The sequence below is a fragment of the Anastrepha ludens genome, unplaced genomic scaffold (genome assembly GCF_028408465.1).
Source record: "Anastrepha ludens isolate Willacy unplaced genomic scaffold, idAnaLude1.1 ptg000179l, whole genome shotgun sequence".
Taxonomy (NCBI): domain Eukaryota; kingdom Metazoa; phylum Arthropoda; class Insecta; order Diptera; family Tephritidae; genus Anastrepha; species Anastrepha ludens.
This window is the reverse complement of record NW_026530119.1, coordinates 1,255-7,500: the sequence shown is the minus strand read 5'-3', so window position 1 is coordinate 7,500 and position 6,246 is coordinate 1,255. Positions and strand designations below refer to the sequence as shown.

Genomic DNA, 6,246 nt, shown 5'->3' with positions numbered 1-6,246 from the left:
CTATCAACACTTTATCAAATCATTAGTATTTATTCTATGTTAATATGCTTAAAAAGCAAATTAATTTAAATAAACTTAATATCACCAATGATCTTTTGATAAATACTTTATTATGTTAATAGATTACAATGTCCTTATATGAAAAAAATGCACATTATTTTTAATTATTTAATGATGAATTTTTCATAATGGATATTCAGGTTCATCGGGCTTAACCTCTAAGCAGTTTCACGTACTATTTAACTCTCTATTCAGAGTTCTTTTCAACTTTCCCTCACGGTACTTGTTTACTATCGGTCTCATGGTTATATTTAGTTTTAGATGGAGTTTACCACCCACTTAGTGCTGCACTATCAAGCAACACGACTCTTTGGAAATATCTTTCTAGTAATCATTAACGTTATACGGGCCTGGCACCCTCTATGGGTAAATGGCCTCATTTAAGAAGGACTTAAATCGTTAATTTCTCATACTAGATATTAAGATATTCCATACACTGCATCTCACATTTGACATATAGACAAAGTGACTTAGTGCTGAACTATTTTCTTTTCGCTCGCCGCTACTAAGAAAATCCTTGTTAGTTTCTTTTCCTCCCCTCATTAATATGCTTAAATTCAGGGGGTAATCCCATATGAGTTGAGGTTGTTTTAAAATATTTTTTATCTTCTCACACAATTTAATAAATAATTATATCATCTTTTCATCTCTATTTTTCTTTTTTTCCTTTTATATAAATATATATTATAAATAATAATTATGTAAAATGAGGCAATTCTAGAATAAAAAAAAATTAATTTTTATGCTAGACATTCCTCCTTTAATTACATATATAAATTAATATTTTATATATATATAAATAATATGAAAATTTTTTAAAGAGAATACTTAGATTCAAAATTTTTATTTCATTTTATTTGAGAGGATTTTTTTTTTTTTAAGAATATATATAATAAATAAAAAATTCATTATATAATCTTTATTTTTTTGCTATTAATATTATGAATTATTTAAAATCCAATAATATACACATTTGCTTAAATTCAATTATTTTTATAAAAGAATAAGCAACTTATTTAGCATAGTCTTACAACCCTCAACCATATGTAGTCCAAGCAGTACTTTAAAATTTAATTTAATGTACATAACAGCATGGACTGCGATATGCGTTCAAAATGTCGATGTTCATGTGTCCTGCAGTTCACACGATGACGCACAGTTTGCTGCGTTCTTCATCGACCCATGAGCCAAGTGATCCACCGCTTAGAGTATTTTTTTATTTATTTTTATTTATAACAAATGTCAATTTTTTTTTGCATATATTAATTGAAAGAGTAAAATTAAATAATAATAATAATAATATATAAATTGATTTTCTTTCAATAATATATATCAAATATATTTAACTCTAAACATTTTTATTAAGTTGCGAATGTCTTAGTTCAACAATAATACAGTGGTGGTATTTATTATGTTTGATTATTTTGTATTTTTTTTAATCATTTTATGTATATATAAATATATTAATAAATATATACCACTTTTGTTATTGTGAACAAATTAACTTATCATTCAATCAAATGAATAATAAGTACAACTTTCTATTTTCATGTTTAAAGGTTTTTAAAAGAAAAAATAAGAAAAAACATTACAAAATGTACCATCCATATTATATTTAATATGATATAATTGATGGATAACAAATTGAATGAAAAAGAATAAAAAGAATATGGATTCAAAATAATTATAAATTTTTCTTTTTTTTCTTTTTTTTTTTTTTTCTTTTGTTTGTTTTTGTTTTTATTTTTTTTGGCATTGTTTGTTTTTCTTACGGATATGGAACACAATAATGATCCTTCCGCAGGTTCACCTACGGAAACCTTGTTACGACTTTTACTTCCTCTAAATAATCAAGTTCGGTCAACTTTTGCGAAACAACCGTGACACACGAGGCGTCACAGTGATCACGTCCGGAGACCTCACTAAATAATTCAATCGGTAGTAGCGACGGGCGGTGTGTACAAAGGGCAGGGACTTAATCAATGCGAGTTAATAACTCGCACTTACTGGGAATTCCAAGTTCATGTGAACAGTTTCAGTTCACAATCCCAAGCATGAAAGTGGTTCAGCGGTTTACCCGGACCTCTCGGTCTAGGAAATACACGTTGATACTTTCATTGTAGCGCGCGTGCAGCCCAGGACATCTAAGGGCATCACAGACCTGTTATTGCTCAATCTCGTTACTGCTAGACGCAATTTGTCCATTTAAGAAGCTAGTGTCCTTATAATGGGACAAACCAACAGGTACGACTCCACTTATATAAACACATTCAAACACTTGTACATTCAAGATGTACGCATGAAAGAAGGCTATATAAGTTTCAACATCATAATCCTGAAAGCATCTATTTAATATATTTGAGTCTCGTTCGTTATCGGAATTAACCAGACAAATCACTCCACGAACTAAGAACGGCCATGCACCACCACCCATAGATTCGAGAAAGAGCTATCAATCTGTCTTACACGCTTATGTTCGGACCTGGTAAGTTTTCCCGTGTTGAGTCAAATTAAGCCGCAGGCTCCACTCCTGGTGGTGCCCTTCCGTCAATTCCTTTAAGTTTCAGCTTTGCAACCATACTTCCCCCGGAGCCCAAAAGCTTTGGTTTCCCGGGAAGCGACTGAGAGAGCCATAGTAGTAGCTACACCCAATTGCTAGCTGGCATCGTTTATGGTTAGAACTAGGGCGGTATCTGATCGCCTTCGAACCTCTAACTTTCGTTCTTGATTAATGAAAACATCTTTGGCAAATGCTTTCGCTTAAGTTAGTCTTACGACGGTCCAAGAATTTCACCTCTCGCGTCGTAATACTAATGCCCCCAAACTGCTTCTATTAATCATTACCTCTTGATCTAAAAACCAATGAAAGTAGAACAGAGGTCTTATTTCATTATTCCATGCACAAAATATTCAGGCATTTGGAGCCTGCTTTAAGCACTCTAATTTGTTCAAAGTAATTGTACCGGCCCACAACAACACTCGATGAAGAGCACTGAAGTAGGTTTAAATAGGAGGAATATATAAAAAATACATTGTATTAATTATATATAAGAACTCCACCGGTAATACGCTTACATACATAAGGTAATGTACATACCACAATATATAGTTGTACTACCCGTATGAAGCACAAATTCAACTACGAACGTTTTAACCGCAACAACTTTAATATACGCTATTGGAGCTGGAATTACCGCGGCTGCTGGCACCAGACTTGCCCTCCAATAGGTCCTTGTTAAAGGATTTAAAGTGTACTCATTCCAATTACAGGGCCTCGGATATGAGTCCTGTATTGTTATTTTTCGTCACTACCTCCCCGAACTGGGAGTGGGTAATTTACGCGCCTGCTGCCTTCCTTAGATGTGGTAGCCGTTTCTCAGGCTCCCTCTCCGGAATCGAACCCTGATTCCCCGTTACCCGTTGCAACCATGGTAGTCCTAGATACTACCATCAAAAGTTGATAGGGCAGACATTTGAAAGATCTGTCGTCGGTACGGGACCATACGATCTGCAAGTTATCTAGAGTTCAACCAATTTAACGATCAAATGATCGCTTGGTTTTAGTCTAATAAAAGCACACGTTCCATAAGGTCCGTGTTTATATTGCATGTATTAGCTCTAGAATTACCACAGTTATCCAAGTAACTGTTAACGATCTATGGAACCATAACTGATATAATGAGCCTTTTGCGGTTTCACTTTTAATTTGTTTGTACTTAGACATGCATGGCTTAATCTTTGAGACAAGCATATAACTACTGGCAGGATCAACCAGAATAATATATATATTTGTTTATATATTTTTCTTTGCTTTTCATATTTGAAAATTTCATAAATTACGGTGTATATAAAAAGTAAAGGGGAAAACGCACATACAATAGAACGTAATTTTAATAACACAATTTATGTATCATCATCATCATCATCATCATCATCATCATCATTATTATTATTATTATTATTTATTAATAATGTGCTTTTATTTGTATAAAATATTTGTATTTTATTTGGTCTTCTTCTTTGTTGTGTTTTTCTTTCATTTTCTTTCGTTCAATGTGCGCTCCCGCCGACCCCTTTAGCTTTTCTTATCAGAATTCAAAAACCGTTTTTTATGAAAAAGAATTTTCGTTCTCTATATATATTTTATATAAAAATATAAGAACGATATTTCTTCTTAATATTTGCCAATTTTCAAATGTATCATTTTTAATAACATTTTACTTTTTCTTCAAATGCATTTTTAATGTAATAATTTCATATATTACATAATTTTTCTCTCTGAATTGAAATTAATAATTCCATAATTCTATTTTTTAATCATAAATATATATATGATTGAAAAAATTTCTCCTTTTTTCTTTTATTTAAAATTTAATTTTTCTTATAATTTTTATTTGTTTTGTTTTTTTTTTTCTTCATCTGTTTAATTTCCTGTATGTATACAAGAAACAAACAGTTGAGGATAATTTCTATGTAATGCTAGTATAGAATATAAAATTTTGAATTCAAAAATTTATTTCTATTTAAACTAACTATAGAATACCAGGAATAAAATACAATGACACCAATATGCCAAGGTTACATTCCATAATATGTTAGTATAGAATATAAATTCTTCATATATGTATATATATTCGAAAATTGTTTCTATTTAAACTAACGTATGGAAAACCATGAATAAAATCACAATACACCAATATGCCAAGGTAACAGTCAATAGTTACATTCCATAATATGTTAGTATAGAATATAAATTCTTCATATATGTATATATATTCGAAAATTGTTTCTATTTAAACTAACGTATGGAAAACTATGAATGAAATCTCACAATACACCAATATGCCAAGGCAACAATCAATAGTTACATTCCATAATATGTTAGTATAGAATATAAATTCTTCATATATGTATATATATTCGAAAATTGTTTCTATTTAAACTAACGTATGGAAAACTATGAATGAAATCTCACAATACACCAATATGCCAAGGCAACAATCAATAGTTACATTCCATAATATGTTAGTATAGAATATAAATTCTTCATATATGTATACATATTCGAAAATTGTTTCTATTTAAACTAACGTATGGAAAACTAGGAATAAATCCACAATATCACCAGTTTAACATAACTCAAATTCGTGTTTCATATAGTTATGATTCGATTTATATGCTTCAATATCATTGGTTAGTTAAATGTTGATATTTTCATATTATTCACATGCCTTCACCGTGAGTGTTTTTTGCCATGCACACCACACATTGTGAAAAATGTATGGGAAAAATTCAATTCAATACATTTCAGTTTGATTTCATATAATTCAATTACATTTTATATATTTCAATAATACCATCAACTTAACTAAATATATATTAAAATACTAAATTATATATATGATGATATTTTCCATATATTTGAAATGTCTTTATTATATATTTATTCAGTTTATCATATGAATGTATTGTGTTAAATTTTACTTTCATACATTTAATCGAATTTAGTTTCATATAAATTCGATTCGATTTTCTTTCATATATCTCACTTGCCTTCACCGTGAGTGTTTCTGACAATGTACACAACGCATTGTGAAAAATGTATGGGCAAAATTTTGTTAAATTTTACTTTCATACATTTAATCGAATATAGTTTCATATAAATTCGATTTGATTATCTTTCATATATTTCACATGCCTTCACCGTGAGTGTTTTTGTTTGTCCATGTACACAACGTATTGTGAAAAATGTATGGGCAAAATTTAACTTAATACAATTCAATATATTTCAAATGTTTTTCTTATATATTTATTCAGTTTATCATATGAATGTATTGTGGTAAATTTTATTTTCATACATTTAATCGAATATAATTTCATATAAATTCGATTTGATTTTCTTTCATATATATCTCACTTGCCTTCACCGTGAGTGTTTCTGACAATGTACACAACGCATTGTGAAAAATGTATGGTGAAAATCTAACTTAATACAATTCAATATATTTCAAATGGCTTTATTATATATTTATTCAGTTTATCATATGAATGTATTGTGGTAAATTTTATTTTCATACATTTAATCGAATATAATTTCATATAAATTCGATTTGATTTTCTTTCATAGATATCTCACTTGACTTCACGTGAGTGTTTCTGACAATGTACACAACGCATTGTGAAAAA

The 6,246-nt window shown here is 29.6% G+C and overlaps 3 non-coding genes across 3 annotated transcripts in view; all 3 read right to left on the bottom strand.

Annotated features, from left to right (window-relative positions):
* Positions 1–648, bottom strand: part of LOC128871394 (large subunit ribosomal RNA) — a 3,990-nt gene extending 3,342 nt beyond the window's left edge. Inside the window, exon 1 of the ribosomal RNA XR_008455942.1 lies at positions 1–648. This exon is cut by the window's left edge and continues 3,342 nt beyond it. This is a non-coding gene — a ribosomal RNA (large subunit ribosomal RNA).
* Positions 649–1,090: 442 nt separating this feature from the next.
* On the bottom strand, positions 1,091–1,271 carry LOC128871390 (5.8S ribosomal RNA). The gene has a single exon (XR_008455938.1). It is a non-coding gene; the product is annotated as a 5.8S ribosomal RNA (ribosomal RNA).
* Positions 1,272–1,847: 576 nt separating this feature from the next.
* Positions 1,848–3,838, bottom strand: LOC128871392 (small subunit ribosomal RNA). The gene has a single exon (XR_008455940.1). It is a non-coding gene; the product is annotated as a small subunit ribosomal RNA (ribosomal RNA).
* Between the last annotated feature and the right edge of the window lie 2,408 nt (positions 3,839–6,246).